Source organism: Rhinolophus ferrumequinum, chromosome 5 (genome assembly GCF_004115265.2).
Source record: "Rhinolophus ferrumequinum isolate MPI-CBG mRhiFer1 chromosome 5, mRhiFer1_v1.p, whole genome shotgun sequence".
Lineage (NCBI taxonomy): Eukaryota > Metazoa > Chordata > Mammalia > Chiroptera > Rhinolophidae > Rhinolophus > Rhinolophus ferrumequinum.
In genome coordinates, this window is record NC_046288.1 from 29,549,157 (window position 1) to 29,567,087 (window position 17,931).

The window sequence follows — 17,931 nt, forward strand, 5'->3', positions numbered from 1 at the left end:
AAAGCATTGTTATTCTTATTCATTTTGGTAATTCATTATTCCAGCGTTAAGAGGGATTATGTGGGGTGGTGGTCAACAATGTTTTTTCCTTGCATTTCGATTTGAGATTCTCAGATTAAATACAGAATGCCTTTCTCTCTCTCTCTCTCTCTCTCTCTCTCTCTCTCTCTCTCTCTCGCTCGCTCTTTTTTTTTATTTTTTATTAGTTTCAGGTGTACAAAGTAACCTAATAGGTATTTAAACCTTTCTCTTCTTAGCTTTATTTTTTTGAAGTAACTTATTCTTCTAAGCCCTGCCTCTTATTAGCTGTTTATCTGCTTAATATCTTTTTTTGTTTCCTGTGACTTTTTATACCTTGGGTATCCTGATAAACTTCAGAGAATTGGGACCAATATCTCTACCCTGAATTTGGTAAAGTCTTGGAGAGATACCTTTCTGGATCCTCAACATAGTCATAGTCCAGATTTAAACACACACACACACACACACACACACGCATATGTCTGAATCTTCTTTAACTCAAGACCAAGGAATTCTATTTTAAAAGGTCTCTCCAAGTAGCTTTTTCCTGTATCCCACATTTATCAGTGATTTCAGCAGAGAAATATAATAATGAAAGAATTGAATTCAGCTTCCAGAGACTGCTTTGTCATTTAAAAACTAACTCTAGTCATTTAAAAACTAACTAATCTTGGACAAGACAATGATCCCTGGTGCTTTGGCATAGACTGGGAAAAATTATACACAGTCACTTGACAAAACTCACATGCTGCTATGAGGATCAGACCTGATAACCTCAGACGTGATCAGACCTATTAAAAGACATTACCCACACTTGACCCTATCCTTGTTACTCTCTTAAAACACCTTTAATTATCCCTTTCTCAGTAATTGTATAAACCTCTAAGTTAGTTCATTCAGTTTTAGGCATGATCTCTCTATTAGCACTTCAATTAGGCAGATTTTCTTGTTGTAATCACTGAGCATTTCCTCTTGGCTCTTTCCTTTTCCTCCTAATTATGATGTAAATTCACGTTTCCAGAATTCCAGAGGGATTTTCTTGCAAGCTAAAAGGCCTTTGCAAGGATTCACAGAACACAGTCTACTTCATAGAAGGCTCTGGAGTGGGTATTTGGAGGTATTTGGAATCACAGTCTGCACTTCTCATTCCTCATTCCTAAGGGAACCTTAAAACAATAGCTAACATTTATTGAATGCTTAATATTGTACGACGCACCATTCCAGGCAGTTTGCACATACACACTCATTTAAGGCTCAGATTATCCACTTAACTATTACCATCAGCTCTATTTTACAAAGCAGCAAACTGAGGCACAGAAAGGCGAAATCACTGGCCCACGGTGTGGAGCCAAGCAACCGATGATGGGATACTCGTCATAGTGATTCGTTACTTTGCTGCACTCGGCAATTCTGAACTTCCCCCGATGGCATCCGGACGCCCCTTAACGGGATGTGAATAGCTTGTTTGGAATCCAAGCAGCTGGCTGGTATCCCCTGGAGAGCAACATTTCGTCTGACGGGAACGGGGAGGCGGGAGGGCTTGCAGAGCACTGAGCGCCCAGCCCTTGGGCAGACATCGCTGGCTGGGGCTGAACAGCCCTGTGGTGGCAGGTGGCTTGAGCGAGACAGGGCAGGAACCTGTTGCTGAGCACCGCGTAGGCGCTTCTGGTTACCCGAGCCGAGGGAACTCTCTTGCCGTAGCGCGGTGTGCAGGTGAGGATGCGGGTCAGGCTTGGATAATTTCGTGTTAGCGATTGGGGACTGTTACCTTATATTTTGCGACTTGACTCTTTGGACTTTACCCAGTCCCTTCCTGGTGCTTTGGGCACCCTCTGTGGAGTCACAGTTCAGGAGGGCATCGCTTTGGTCACTAGCCCGACATTTGGGGGACTTCTCTCGGGACGATGGATGCCTGCTCCCAGGAAGGCAGAGCTGAGACCCGGGCAAGGGGCGAGGGACGAGGGAGCGCTTTCTTAACCATGAAGTTCTCCCAATACCCTCTTCCGGGGCTGTATTGTTGCAACTTTGAGGAAATCTCCTTGGGTGGCATGCTTGATAACAGCGAGAGTTTTCTGAACTGTTCTCTTCATCCATGACGATTCCGAGCTTTGTCTATCTTTTGTATGTGAGGCTGCATATTGTGCGTTTCTACTTGCCAGAAAGGCTGAAATGTGGTTTCTTACCACATGTCCAGGACACCACTGAGCCCTCAGTGAAGGCTCTTGGAGAGACTTCCAGCTGTTTTGGGGGGTGAGAGAAGGTTTCTAGACAATGCCAAGTTTAACCTCTTTTCTGCCAAACCTGCAGGCATTTTCCAATAACATTGATTAAAGTTAGGATCTGGCTTTGGAGATCAGGAAAATTATCTACTCTGTGCTGTGGTTTTTGCTAAAGACAGAACTCTAAACTTAGAAATGAAGATACATTAATTTATCCCCTCATTTTCCCTCAGCAATATAGTTCAAAGATTTATTTATTTTAAAGAATCTTAAATATAAGATGACATAAACTATAAGACGATGCTGGGATTTTTTTTTTCTGACCCAAATATTCAGTTATTTTAACCCTGTGTCTACATTTCTCTTTCCATTATACATCCAAATAATTTTCAATTGATAACTAGTGAAGGGGAGGATGAGTAAATTGTGGTTTGTTGACTGTGGATATTGTTGTTTTCAGCTAGAATCCTGTTTAAACAAAAATAGCTTGTAAAATTATCTTAATGGTGATATTTTAAGTTACGTTGAATCTGCAAAATTCTATGGAGTGCTCAAAGAACCATTATCATGAACAGAAAGTTCAGTGATAAGTGTATGCAGAGCTTTCAATCAGAGTCTTTCATTTGGGAAAAGCTGCTATAGATCAACAATTTGAAAAAACAGCTTCTTCACTATGTATACTGCACTATCTTTAAAGGTATATATTAATATTATTAAAGAGTAGATATTGTAATACTCTAAAATGTGCTTTCATTATTGCTTGGTAATGACACATGCATTACTAATATATCGGTGTCTTATGCTTTTTATTAATGTGTAAGTTCTTCTAAGATCCATATAATCCAATTAGGTCTTTGAACCAGCCATGTTTCTTAATGTCTATAGACATCTTCAGGAGAGTTTTAACCTCAAACTTATTTTTTCCTTTATTATCTACCTATCTGTTTTATCTGACATTTTATTCTGGAGCATTTTGTGCATACATTACAAAATATTGAAAAGTATATGTTAGAAATTTGTATTTATTTTTATAATACTTTTACCTCATCACTCTTGCTAATCACTCTATTCATTAATAGTTTCTCTTACTGATGTCAAATGCTGTAGAATGTATTGATATAAATTCACTATTACCCAGTGAATGATTTGCTCCTGCAAAATTAGTTCATTTATTATTCTTGGCTTTTGTGTGTGTGATTTTTGATGAGAATTCCATGAAAACGCCTCTGATAAATATTCATGAACATTTTCACTGCATTGCACTAAAATGGATTTCCAGCTGTAATAGGGACATTCAATAAAGCGAACTTTGCTCCTTAAAGCTTCATTTATTGAAAAATAATCATTTTGTACAATATTACCCTCCTTATTATAGAAAGAGGGAATTGAGTACGATCAATATAAACATTTCTAAAATATATCTGTACAGTCTTTTAATACTCTTACCAAATCGTTCTCTTAAATACATGAATGTTATGCTTGCCATTAGCCCGATGTTGACAGCTGAATTTTCTTTCCTAATTCCCTTTAGCTTTAATTTGTAGCTCTGTGGGATAAACTGGCTCTTAAATGAATTTTTCAATTGCCTTGAAACTTAACATTAAGGGTTCAGAGAGTACCTCACTGTATTGAACCTAAGGCAGATGTAAATATTACTGCCCCCGCAATGAGTTACAATGGTTACAATAGACAGCTCTTTCAAATGGGTCTCATTCCTTCACGTGCCTTGTGGGATTCTGAGATACTAGATTTCTAAAAGTGAAGAGATCAGATTCTCCTCCCTGTAAGGCTTCTAACTGGCTCTGTGCCTGAGGCAAATCATTTAACGTCTCGGATTCTAAGATTTCTCAAATGTAAAAGAATGAGCTAGAATATGCTTTCTAAAATCTTTTCACTACTCTGGTTTCCCTGTTTCTATGGTAGAAGAGCAGAGGATAGTGGGTGTGAGAAAGCTCAGATATCCTTGTTTTGCCACTTGAGAGCCACTACCCTAGGCACAGTCCTGAAAATCCTATGACATCAGTGTCTCCTGTGTAAAGTGGGCTATTAGAAGTAATAAATGGATGGTATATATGATCATGCTGGATGCAACACTTGGCACATAGGAGATGTACAAGGTGCACACATCTATCTCTGTGAATCTAAAGGGGCTTCTGGCTTCTGTCAGGGGAGACGAGCAAAGTGCAGAGAAGTCCCTCCTTCACGTTCAGGTAGCCATTACCAGTATAGCTCTTGAAGTGTCTGACTGGGTCCAGGAGATGAGAGCGTCAGAGCCTCAAGCACGTTATAAATACCTCTTTGATATTTCCCCAAACCCTCCCCCCCACAGCAAAAGTCAAAATGAGTCAGGACAGCACACAAATGAATATCTCAGTGCCACACAAGACTGAAAAGACATTTCCTCTTCCAGTTCCTTGTCAAACTAGGCTCAACTCTCTATTACAGCTGAGCAACCAGACACGTTACATAAAGGGAACAGCAGCACAACACAAATCACACCACGCCAGTCATTTAAAGAAAAGAAAGGAAGAAACCACCATAAGCAAAGTAAGCCTGAAATGCCAAGAAGTTGGCTCTCCCTTAACTTTGTGGCCACTGAACATTTAATATTTCCAAATATTACCAAAGTATATTTCTTACTCTATTTTCTTCTCAGGCTGTGGAAAGGGTTCCATTTAGGTGCCTGCATAGAGTCTGGGTTCTACTGTGGCCATTGCAGACTAAAGCATCATCTAGGACTGTTGCACCTTTCTCTAGTCCCTCACAGAAATCTCAGGTGACCTATATTTTCAAACTCTCAAGGGTCTACCAAACATATTAGACTATTACAGCTCCTGTTGCATTTCCTCAAAATTTAGAAAACAACAATTTCCCAAATTGAGACAGTAGTAACTAACCTTCAGTGAGCTCTTACTTCATATGCACTATCTCATTTAATCCTTGTGATTTGGGAAACCACAATCCCTATTTTGTTGATAAGAAAACTGAGGCTTTGGAAATAATTTACCCAAAGTAAATATATTTACTTAGTCAAGGAATCAGGATAATGAACTCTTGTTCACATGTTTAGATTCTGTTACTGTGGGGGACCCTCAGGGAGATAGTAATAGCAGCTTACATTCAAAGTTTAATTTCTGCATATGCCAAGCCTTTGCAAGGAAAAGCTACATGCGTAGGAAGAAATAAATATTACAATCTTGACAAAGGTTCTTATAAGCTGAAGTAGAAAGCATCAGACATTTGTGAAGCTTTCCCAAGTGCCCACACCTGAGTCCAAACACTGCAGACCCGTGATCTGGAGTCAGGTCTGGGTATATGTATTTTCATGATTCTGAGTGAAAATAATCCTCATGATTTCTCCTAGTAAAAAAATTTGACCCACATTGCTACTTTTGCAGTCATAAAAAAAAAAAAAACCTTCAAGTTTTGTCTGGGAAAAGGGACATTTAGAGAAACAAGCAGAAAAACATCTCTTGAATTCAGCCTCACTAGAACTCCAATTAAATAAAATAGTTGTCTATATTAGAATGTACCACCAGTGAACATAAAACTCAGTAAGGAAAATTTCCAATCAAAAACTTGCTCACGACCTTATGATTCTGGTACTGGGACATGGTAGGAGGTGGTGTGGCGGCCAGCAATGATCTGTCACTTATATAAACTGCTGCTTTTTTCAGAGAATGTTATATCAAAAGCCCTGTCTCCTTGAAAAATATAGACTATCAAAGAGATGTCATCTGTAGTACCTAGGATGTCTCGGAACTTCCCTACTTTGTAGTGGATCTTCTATAAAGTCTTTACATTTAAAGTACTTATTTAATATTTCTAAATTTTTCTTTCAGTTTCACTCCTTGATCTTGCATTCTTGGCACATTGGTACTAAATTAAATGTGAGCTCTCTCTAGGAACACAGCTTCCAATCCTTTCCGTAAGCAGAGTGTATCACATTTGTATAGGCATTCTCTCAGCAGAGTTTATAGCCTTGCATTTCCCTGGGCTTCTCTCTGGAATTCCCCATCCTTAACAGGTTTTCAAGAGATTTTTGTTCTTGGGTAGGCATTTATATCATTTATATCGCAGTGCTACTTCAGGCTTCAAAGTTCAAGCTAGAATCCTGACTCAGAGGTTGCCTTTGTTGCCACTGATTTCAGCTGGAAAAGCTACCTCAAATGATTTCTGACCTACAGTGTGGTTTATGGTTCTTTTAAAACTAGCAGCCTTGGGAGCTCACCGAAGACCCACCCCAGCTTGCACAAGTACCTCTAACCTGAGCTTGCTTTTCTTGATATTTCAATTATCCAGGTTTTAGTAACTTCCATTCATGCTTTTCTACAGAAGAAGTAAGGCCTTGAAGGTTCTACAGTAGGCAGAGTCTTACATCTTCTCTCTGACTTCATCCTCAGCTCTCACTCTTCCCTCTTCTCATTTGGTATCTCCAGCCCGGAATGGACCAAGCTCAGCCCTACTTACAGATTTTGCACTTGCTATTCTTTCTCCCTACCTGGGAAACTAGCCTCTTAGACCTGCAAAGAGGATGCTTTTTGCTTTTACCATCTCAGGTCTGGTATGCCTCCCCACACCACTCGTCACCACAGTGTCTTCTGATTTGTGCTATTAACACTACCACCATTTATGTGTTTGTTTGGATCTTACTCTCCAGAAGGAAAATCTAAGATCCACATAATGACTTCTGTGATTTCATTTTCTCTTCAGTGCCTTTTGCTTCAGTGCCTAGAACAGTCTGGCACATAGTAGATACTCAGTTAATATTTGCTCAGTGAAAATTTCATTTCCATATCAATTTCTACATCCTTTTGCAGGTCCAGTAATCCCCTTCTTCCTTTCTGCTATTTTTTCCCCCTCTCCTTTCTACTGCTCCTACCTTAACTAAAAGACCAATCTGTATATACTTTTCTCTTTCGTGCGGGAGAAAAAAAATAGAAAAAGTATTTGTTTACCATTGACTACACTATTTAAATATACATTTAGGTTCCATAGTATCTGTGTATGTTGATTTTAAAGAATAATATGGGTCTGAGCCCTAGGAAAGACTAAAATATAAAATGGCACAATATTTAGGTTTTAGTCAAGTTAAATCTACCCATTCTGTTATTTTCATTGGCTTGAGAATTACTCATCTTTAAAAATATTTTATTTAAAAAATACATTGTATAAATGTCCAAATTATATTATAATGCTGTTGCTTTTGAATTCTTAATTCTTCAATTTCCTTTCCTAATTGCCTCTGTCCTCTCCTTTTTCTCTGCTTTCATTTCACACGTAACCCATGTTAGCAACTGAATTCTATTATAGATTTTCATGTCTTTTTATAACCATTCACATACATACAGATACAAACATGCTTCTGTATACACATTCACATCAATCTTTTTGACATATTTTTCAAAAATGTGCCTCTTGTTTTTCTTACTCATTAATACCTTGTAGAAAGCCTTCCATGTTAACTATTCTAGATAAAATTAAAAATGTAAATATCTGTGTAATATCTCATGATATGGATAAGAAACAATAAACTCAACCAATCCTCACTTAATAGACATTCACATTGCTTCCTAAGCTTTTTATTTTATTCAGTTTTATCACAAAACAAGGGTGTAATAAAAATAATTCATAAATTCTTTTATTTATAAGTTCAAGGGATAAAAACAGTTTTCAAATTATAATGTATGTTGCCATATTACTTCTAAAGTTGTTATAAATATTCATATTTTTACCCCCAAATTATAAAACTACTCTTTACTCCTGTCCCCACAGATGTTGTAACTCTAACTTTTGCATTAATTTTAATCACTTACCAACTTGTGAAGTTGAATCTTTTCATGCCTTTCAGTTATTTAGATTGTCTCTTATGTAAATTATCAATATCTCTGTTCATTCTCTCCTGGGTTATTTGTGAAAATATGTGTTCTTTGATATTATCAATATTAACTCACACAGTAAATATTTTCCATATTGTCTACTGTCTTTGTTCAAAATAACTTACTAGTAGACACATTCCAATATTTTTATAGTCAATGCATTTTAATTTTATTATGTAAATTTTAAGATTGCAGTGTTGATTAATATCAATTTCCCTACTCCTAGGTTAGGCATCTGGTCTTCTAGGTATTTTTGAAAGTTTCTTATTTTTAACTTTTCAACATTTGTACTTAATTCAAGTGAATTTTTAAAAATTCACTTAAAAATCCAATATGCTGTTAATATAGTGGGCCAACTTTCACTTCTTCCAAATGGATTGTTAAATAATTTTATTCTACCCACCAAATTGAAATATATATATTAAAATTTGATTTATATTAGGATCTATTTCTATGTTTCTGATTCTATTTCACTGCTCTGTTTTTCCATTTCTATGGCAATTCCAAATTGCTTTAGCTTTGTTTGCCGGAAAGTATTTTGTTTTGATGTTTAAAAAAAAAAATGTATCTTCAATATTCTTTCTCATGAGTGTTTGGCTCTTCTTGGGCATTTATTCTTCCCTTTAAACTTTTTATCATATTCCAAAACAAATTCTGTCATCTGCGTTACAAATATTTTCTGCAACTGAGCTATTTATCTACCAATGTTTTAAATGCTCTTATATTAAATGTACGTATTAATTTGGGTAGACCTGACCTTTAAATGATTAAAATTTCCCTTCTAAAATTATATTAGTTTTCAGAACTTTTAAAATATTTTAATCGGATTTTATTTTTTATGTCATTTATTTTTTTAATGTTTTCTTTTTCCTGTTAAATTTTATTTCTATATACTCTATATTTTGGTGACTGTCTAAAATGAACCTGTTTTTACTTTACTTTCCTGGTGGTTATTGCTAATATTAAGAAAGGCTACTTTTAAAAAAATGTAACCTATTTTGAGCCACCAGTTAACCAATTTCTGCAATTAATTACAGTAGCTATTTACTAGAGTTTATTGATTTTCTTGGAATAAAATCATATTATCAGCAACAAGAAGATGGTTTTTGTCTCTTTAACATTCCTACCAAATATTCACTAATTTTTGTCATTTACACTTATTATAATTCCTGCGAAAATATTGAACAATAAAGTGTTTGATGCCAAGAGAATATGAGCACTGAGACTTTACAGCATGTTAGTAATGAGGCCACAATGTGAAAAATTAGTTTTTTCCATAATCTCTTTTTCCAATATTTTTCCATTAGCAATCAGTAATCATGAGTTTTATTGGCATTATTGTGAAGTTTTAGAGCTAGAATGAACATTAGACTTAATTTTTACTTTTCTTCATAAGTTTATAGACTATCACACTAAAATGCACCAATGTTTAGTCTTGTAGCTTAGGCAGAGCCAGAATGAGGAGTCAAATTTTTTGTCTTCCAACTTGATCTATTTTCTGCTATAGAATACTGTTATCCACCATAGTTCACAACTTCTGAAGACCTTATAAAGAAAGAAATACAGGGAGATCATAGCAATACATCTTCCAATAAAAGAAGAAGAAAGAGAAGGAGAAGGAGGAGGAGGAGGAAGAGGAGAAAGAGGAGGAGAAAGAGGAGGGGGAGAAGAAAGTTCTCATTCCCCTGAAAACTTTGAGCAAATCATTATGGGCAGTTCTACTAGGTCATTTGAACTGTTCTCTGTGGAACATGTTATTAAAATTGAAAGTACTTATCTATTATGCAAGTAGTTTTAAAATTAACTCTTTAACCTTGGTTTTAGTGTTCTACTGCACAACATAATTGGATTGTTTTCTATACAAGTAAAAAACGAGGATAAAACTTCAAAAATTGAACCGTTTGAATTTAGAGCATGTCCTCTTAAAATTACTGTTTGCAAAGAGGAGCCACAGTACATTTATTAAATAGAATCTTATAACACTTAATTTCAAAGCTGGGTTGTTTTTTTGGTTGCCTTTTGTTAGACCTAAAGAAGAATTTTTAACTTAGCGTCCTGATAAGGAATACACATGTGTTCCAATGCATTCAATATGAACAGAATCTTAATTTAGTTTGCCAAGATATAGTAGTATGATAGAATTTTTTGAGGGTGGTTATTTTGGAAAAAATGGATAAAGGGGCCTAGGAAATGATCTTTTAGCTAAAGCTGTAAAACACAGACTGTCATCAATTTGCAGAATATGTTTGGTGTTTATTTTAAATAGCTGGGAAACATTTAGTGGGAAAATTTTTAAAATCTGCTGCCATTGTAACCTTGGACGTGGTATGATGTGGTAATTCAGATTCACCTTACGAAGCTGTAATCCACAAGCAATGTTCTCTTAGGTACTATAAGTTCACATTTATATCAACAATTCCAAATATCAATTATTAGATATTACGGATTTTACATTAGAGACAGAATGCTAGCCTTTTAAGTCATGTAGATCCAAGCTCAATTTACAATGCAATTATAGTCAAACATTCCTTAGTGGAATTTATCTAGTGTAAATAGAATATCAAGCATTTGGGGAAAAATGTCTTCCACATTTTTGGTCCATTTTCAATGAAAATAATTGTTTCATAGACATATAGTTATAGTTATTCTCATATTATCACCTCCTTAGCTGGAAAATCACTTTCCATGATGAGTTTTCTTGGACCATCTGTAGGAGACATTTTGCATAGAAGAGAAAACTGTTAATGATAGTATAAAAAAGAAAAACGTTACCAGTAAATGTTGCCTAAGTGTGAATGCAGTAGCTGCAGAAGAAACAACTTGATATTATTAGATTAGTGATAAATCTCATGACCATAAGTCAAGTTATAAGAGAAGGGATTTAAAAGAGCACTAATTTCAATTAAAATGTAATAGTCATTTGTACTGCAGCAATCTCAGCTATAATAACAAGTCCTTTTTTTTTTTTTTTCCCTTCCCACAATTGTGCCATCTAGTACGTTACTGTTGCACACAAAACTGAAGTTTAACCTTAGGTTAAAGCACATTTTTCCCTTTCGAAAGGCTGCTTCATTTTTGAAACAATATCTTGGTTATATTCAGGGCAGTGGAGTTAAGGGTTCCGTCTGTACGTTTGAATCTCTAAACTGTATAAACCAATAAAATAAATAATGTCATATAACATGCCATATTTGCATGGTTCTTATCTTGTTATTTTATGGCAGCAAGAGTTGTCATAAACAGCTGGTATCCTGGTGTAATCTGATGGTATAATGTCTTTCATAGGTATTCTTTGGATAGGATGCAGTTGCCAGATTAAATTAGGGAGAATGTTGTATTGAACTTTTAGGGAAGGACTGCTAAACTTGTATATGTTAAGACTAAGAGAACTAATAAGGTGTTGGCAATATGTGGTTGCCAATATGTGGATATTACTGGTTGCCTGTACCACAAGGCATTAGTCCTGGGACAGAGGCAGATTACTTTAGAAGCTCAATGTCTGTTTTTCCTGTATGTTTTTGTAACCCTCAGGCATTCTAGAGGAAAAGGTCTGTTTTCAAGTCAATTTAAATATGTGCTGTCACTAAGCTAATCCATTTGTTTAAAATCATTTTTTTTTTTTTTTTAAGATTTTGTTGGGGAAGGGGAACAGGACTTTATTGGGGAACAGTGTGTACTTCCAGGACTTTTTTCCAAGTCAAGTTTGTTCTTTCAATCTTAGTTGTGGAGGGTGCCGTTCAGCTTCAAGTTGTTGTCCTTTCAGTCTTAGTTGTGGAGGGCGCAGCTCAGCTCCAGGTCCAGTTGCCATTGCTAGTTGTAGGGGGCACAGCCCACCATCCCTTGAGGGCGTCGAACCAGCAACCTTGTGGTTGAGAGGATGTGCTCCAAACAACTGAGCCATTCGGGAGGCAGCTCAGTTCAAGGTGCCGTGTTCAATCTTGTTGCAGGGGGCGGAGCCCACCATCCCTTGAGGGACTCGAGGAATCGAACTGGCAACCTTGTAGTTGAGAGCCCACTGGCCCATGTGGCAATTGAACCAGCAGCCTTCGGAGTTAGGAGCATGGAGCTCTAACCGCCTGAGCCACTGGGCCAGCCCCCTAAAATCATTTTTAAATTCCATTTCTTCTTCCCATTGCTGTTACACTGTGCATATAATGATAAAGTTAAGTTGTACAATAGTATTTACTGATTTTTTTATATATAAAATATAATTTTGTCTCAGCCTTAGCATAGTAGCTAGCTAGAAACTATTTTGAAAAGACAAATTTCCATTTTCACAAGAGAATGTAGATTTGCTGTAAAGCCCTTGGAATTGGCTCTATTTTTCTCACCCTAGGGTTGCCAGAATTTCCGTTCATCATCCTCTGTCACAACCTTTTAAGCACAGTTAGATCCTAAAATCTTAAGGAGAACAGTTCACACCATAGCCTGAATCTGCTGCAAAATTTCTTGCCCTGGGTTCCACCATGATTTAGCAAAACTGTAGGGGCTCTTTAGCAAATATATCAGTAATCCACTAGTAAATATTGTTTATGGCAACAAAAAGCTCATCAAGTGCTGTGCTTTTCAGTTGTTGAGGGATAGAAGATATAGCAACTGGCTCTCTAGAGCGGGGGATAACTATTCATATCTTAGACTATAACTCCCCTGAAACTTCATTCAGGCCGCAGTTTCCTGAATTTTTGTGGGTATTATCTTCCACCCTCTGGTTGTCATCTGTCTTATCAAGGCGTCTACTGTATTAACTATTTTGTTCTCACTAGGTCTGGTTAATATGATTTCATTGTTTTGTGGACCAGGGACAGGAATATGAGCAATGTCCCTGCAAGCTCCATTATAGAACAGAGCTAAAGAACTGACATCATTTGACATAGCCCCGAGGTAAAGGGAGGGAGATACCCTATTGTCTCTGCAGAGTGAAGACAAACTAGTTCTTGTGGTCTTTGACAGATCACATGTAGAAAGATATATTTTTAGACAAGGATCTGTATACCAAGTTCCAGGGGGCTCTGCTGATTTACTCCGGCAAAAGCAGTAGTTCTGGAATAGAGGCAGAGTCAATGGAATTGATACCTGTTTTAAATTTACAGTAAGACCCTGTCATTCTCCAAGAGCTTCTTTTTTACCCCCACTTTAAAAAATTTAATTTTAACAGCTGTATTGGTTTATGTATAATCACTATATAAGGAAAGACACATATTTATTGTGTATAATCTGATGAGTTGGGACACATGCAAATACCCATGATTCCATTATCACACTCAAGGTAACAGACACATCTAACACCTCCCAAAGTTTCCCCTGTCCCCTTGATGTCGGTGATGTTGGATCTGCTAGCAGTTTCTGAGTGTGGGCCGGGATCGTGTCTCGTGAAGCCGAAGAATGGAAACACGGACCAGGGAGAGGCAAAAAGTTTTAAAAAGAGGATAGATTATTAGAGGCAGGAGAAGAGGTTACAGCTCCCGAGCGGGAGGGGGTCCCGAAAGGGGGGTGCCCCATGACTGAGGCAAAAGCTCTTACTTTTATACCTTCCCTTGCCTGCTTGGGGAAGGGGAGCTGTTTGAAGAAGGGAACTTGTTTGAAGAAGGAAACTGGCGTCTTCTAATGAAATTCGTCTACCAGGTTGGTTCCATTGCCCATCCTAAAGGAATTAGCAAAGTAACCCGCTCTTTATCTATCAGATCTGCTCCATTTGTCAGGCCAAAAGGAATTTTATGATTTACCTCAAGGCCTTGTTACATCATGTCCTGGAGCGAAGGAGTGATTTCAAAACCTGAAGTTTTAGGATAGGACTGTCTTTGTTTATTTTACCAGGGACCTCCCTGTCTACCTAGGGACATGCTAGCTCTCCTGTATCACCCTTTTGTTTTTATTCTGTGGTAAGAACACTTAATGTGAGATCTACCCTCTGAACAAATTGTGAAGTGCACAGTGCTGTAATGTTAACTAGAGGCATAGGTTGTACAGTCCTGTGCAGCATAAGAGTGTTTCGGCGTCAGTGGACTGCATATAATGACAGTAGTCTCATGAGATTATAATGAAGCTGAAAATTTGTATCACCTAGTGATGGCATAGCCATCTTAACATCTTAGCGCCAAACATCCCTGTTTTGTGCAGGGCTAAGTCTAGTGGCTAGAAATGCCTGGGAACACTTACCTGGGCCCTGTGAGTATCCCAACGACATCTCCCCTTTCTAAGCCAACATTACAACTGGATGGATCCTTGTGATTCTTATTATGATTGCAAGATGCCCTTTAGCAATAACCACTAGAAAACTTGAGGAAAAAAAGTTTATTACTTACAGGTCCTGGAGCCTACAAAGGAAAGCTAGGGGGCACACAGTGAGGTCGTGGGGGAGGGAGGGAGGGAAGAAGAGAGGGAGACAGCGAGAGAGCCAGAACCAGAGCAAAGGCATGGGGTGTAGGGAGGGAGAGAGAGAGAGAGTGAGAGAAAGAGAGAGAGGTTGGGGTAGGGAGAGAGGGACGGAGAGAGAGAGAGAGAGAGAGAGAGAGAGAGAGAGACCACTAGTGAACAAGGGGGGTCTGGGGTTCTGCTTTTTTTTTTAAGGGTTAAGGGTGGGGGGGCCTAGGTTTTTGCTATAGCTCACTCATTATTGGTGAATTTCATACATAAGAACTGGAATTTAACCTCTGGGAAGTAAAAAAAAAAAAAACCACAAAAAACAAGTTGCCCAAAGTTTGCATGTTGTTAAAAATGGCAGGATTTCTTTCTTTTTAAAGGCTGAATAATACTCCATTGTATGTGTATACCACATTTATTATCCTTTCATCCATTGCTGGACACTTGGGTTGTTTCTATATTCCAGTTATTTAAACGAGTACTGCAGCAAACATGGGAGTGCAGATATCTCTTTGAGGTTCGGATTTCAGTTCTTTTGGCTATAAACCCAGAAGTGTAATTGCTGGATCATATGGTAGTTCTATGCTTAATCTTTTGTGGTATCTCTATAGCTCATGCACTGTTTTCTATAGCTCATGCACCATTTTATTATACATCGCCTCCAACAGTGTGCAAGGGTTCCAATCTCTCCACATCCTCACCAACACTTTTCATCTTTTTAAAAAAATAATAGCTATATGTCTTCTTTACACCACAAATAAGCAAACTTGAATGTAAAAAGAATTAGCAGTTATGTGTTTTTGAAGTTTTTGATGATGACACCAATCTCTACAGTGCTTCTAAGGATATGGTAATTGCTTTGGTTTATTATCCTTGTGGGGACAAGTTATAGGATCTTTAACTTGGCTCTTCCTAATAGTACTAATGGTACTAATCCTGTGAATCAGGGAGCCATAGTGGGGATTCTTCCAATTGCTAAGTATGGCTACTCGAGTCATGTCTAATAACTGAGGGCAGAAAAGAGGCATGGTGTGTTTGCAGACCCACCGGGTCCACTCTGAGACAGACTTAGGCTAAAATACTGTTATCACCTGGCATTTATATGCCTCTGCTATGACCTGTGGTCCACAGTGTCATCTTGGAAACCTACATATTAGTAATGCCAGAAATCCCAGAAGATCTGGTTATTTTATTCCCCAGAAAATCATCACCTTGATAGTTAACTGCAGTTTCCATTATTAAAAGACATGTGAAACTGTTTGAGGAAGTGATGCATGATGCTTCCTCATCATGTGATTCCATCTTTCCATTTATTCAAGAGACTTTAAGTCTGTGAAGTAGTTCTGGTCTGAAAATTGGGTGAGAGACCATGGTTTCCCATTGTAGTGACTTGAGGCAGGTGTCTAATCTTTATTCCTAAAGTATGACTTTAATAATAAGTTGACTTGCTTCAGTTCAAGTGAATAGCATTTTGTAATGATCTTTGTGGGTCAACAATTCTTGCTACCTTTTTGAAACATGCTTGCCATCAGGGTAAGCACACTCACTTTTGCCTGGCAGTTAAGTGCTGCCTGTTGGTCTCTGCCCCTCCAGCACCCCTAACACCTACGGTAGTCAGGAAGCCCAGTTCAGTAACAGTATTTCCGATCATCATACATCCCCTGCCTTTAGAGTATATCTGTGCTATAGAACTTTTCAAGGATGCTAGTGCTTTCCCGAGCAATGCATTTTTTATTTGATGAATGGAAAGTTACTTGGTGAATGGAAAGTTCTCTGGGCCTCCTATAGCACCGCAAAGAGGTAGATTCCCTCCCTAGTATTATAACAAGTGTATTAAAGAATGTAATTTAATTAATGTCAGCTAACATTGAGTTTAACCAAGAAAATGTGTTTGTCCTATCTGCTTAAACTAATATATTGAATTCAGAACCTCTGAAAAAAGTATAAAATGGCAACTATTTTTCTCTATTGATACCTCAAGCTGAGAATTTAAAGCCATGGCCTTGTCATTATTTGAGAGGTCTTCCCAATGAGGTCAGAAGCCAGTCTTGTAATCATCATTCCCACCGGGAAGCCCTAACGCAGCAGCTACTTGGCCATTCTAAACCTTGCCTTCAATAGGCACCTTATTCCATGCATACTCCTGTGATCACTTAAATAACATTTTCTGGCACTGCATGCCATGGCTTATAAGTGTTCCATTTTCCATTTGTGGTGAGGTCATCAGTGCTTTTAATCAAACTAAGTAAAATAACCAATCCCTGAATGCCATTTTTGAGCTTCTATTTCCTCTATTTATGTACTCAATACAGTATCAGTCTGGATTCTGTCAGGCAAAGAGGCTTTCAATAGCAGGAAGTCTTTTAATTCAGGGAATTATGTACTCACAAAAGAATTGGAGGTACGGAAGGATCGGTGATCTGGGAAAGCTTCTGTTTGATCTGAAGTTCTCCATCAGGTTTTAGAAAATTCAGGAAGATGTAGAACCAGTGATTCTATCTGACTGTAGCACTCAAACCCACGAGTTAGAGAGTACCTGGAGGTACTTAGGAAAAGACTTTATATCTGCTGGAGATCATATAGCTGTCACTGCTGGGGGAGCAAAATATGGTTTGTGCCACTCCTCCACCTTCCAAATCTCATGTAACTGTTTTCACTGCTGGATTTGACCTAGAGCAAAAAACATTTCTTGGTTTCCAGCCATTTTGATACAGGGAGAGTGCAGAAGAGAATGAGAATGGTAGTAATCTATCACCACGCACACTGACATAATTATTAAGAATATGAGGCAGACTACCTCGGTTCAGATCTGGGTTCCACCACCTGCTGCTACTTGTGTGACGTTTGACTGGCCACCTAATGTCTCTGGGCCTCAGCTGTGCCAGCCAAGAAATGCAGATAATCTCCCTACCTTGAAGGCATACATGCACATCAACTATGTATACCAATAATAATCACTGGTCTATAGTAAGGCTAAATGCATTAAGGCATTGTTATTAAAATCTGTAAATGTGTAATACAGTTTTGTCAAAATCCAAACACAATAACTGGGCATTGGATGATTTGTTTGGAACTGTTTGGTATCTGAGATTTTTTATTTTTTAGTTTAGGTGTTACTTCCATTATGACTCATAATAATCTTTCTTCTTCAGCTATACTCTATGTTTAAGGCTACATATTCTAGCAGCTAGTTTAAGTCTAATTAACATTGCTTTTAGGTAAGGGAGGCTCTATTTTCTGCAGGCTCAGGGTAATATACGTAAGTTATTATTTTAACATTTTCATGAAGTCCAAGGAAAAAATTATAATGTCGTCATACTTTGTTTTTTTCTCTTCTGGTTAGGATCACTACTACACCGTCTTGACTATGTGTTTCTTTAATGTTCATCTAAGGGATCCTTAAATAAGAAAATAACTCGAAAGGTGTGCTCCCTGCCTATAAAGTAATAAAA

General features: G+C 37.6%; 1 protein-coding gene across 1 annotated transcript in view; it reads left to right on the top strand.

Moving 5' to 3' along the window:
• Positions 1–1,632: 1,632 nt before the first annotated feature.
• Positions 1,633–17,931, top strand: part of NPFFR2 (neuropeptide FF receptor 2) — a 54,509-nt gene continuing 38,210 nt past the window's right edge. Inside the window, exon 1 of the mRNA XM_033106411.1 lies at positions 1,633–1,734. The gene's annotated coding sequence lies outside the window, so the exon portion shown is untranslated. The remainder of the gene's footprint in view (positions 1,735–17,931) is intronic.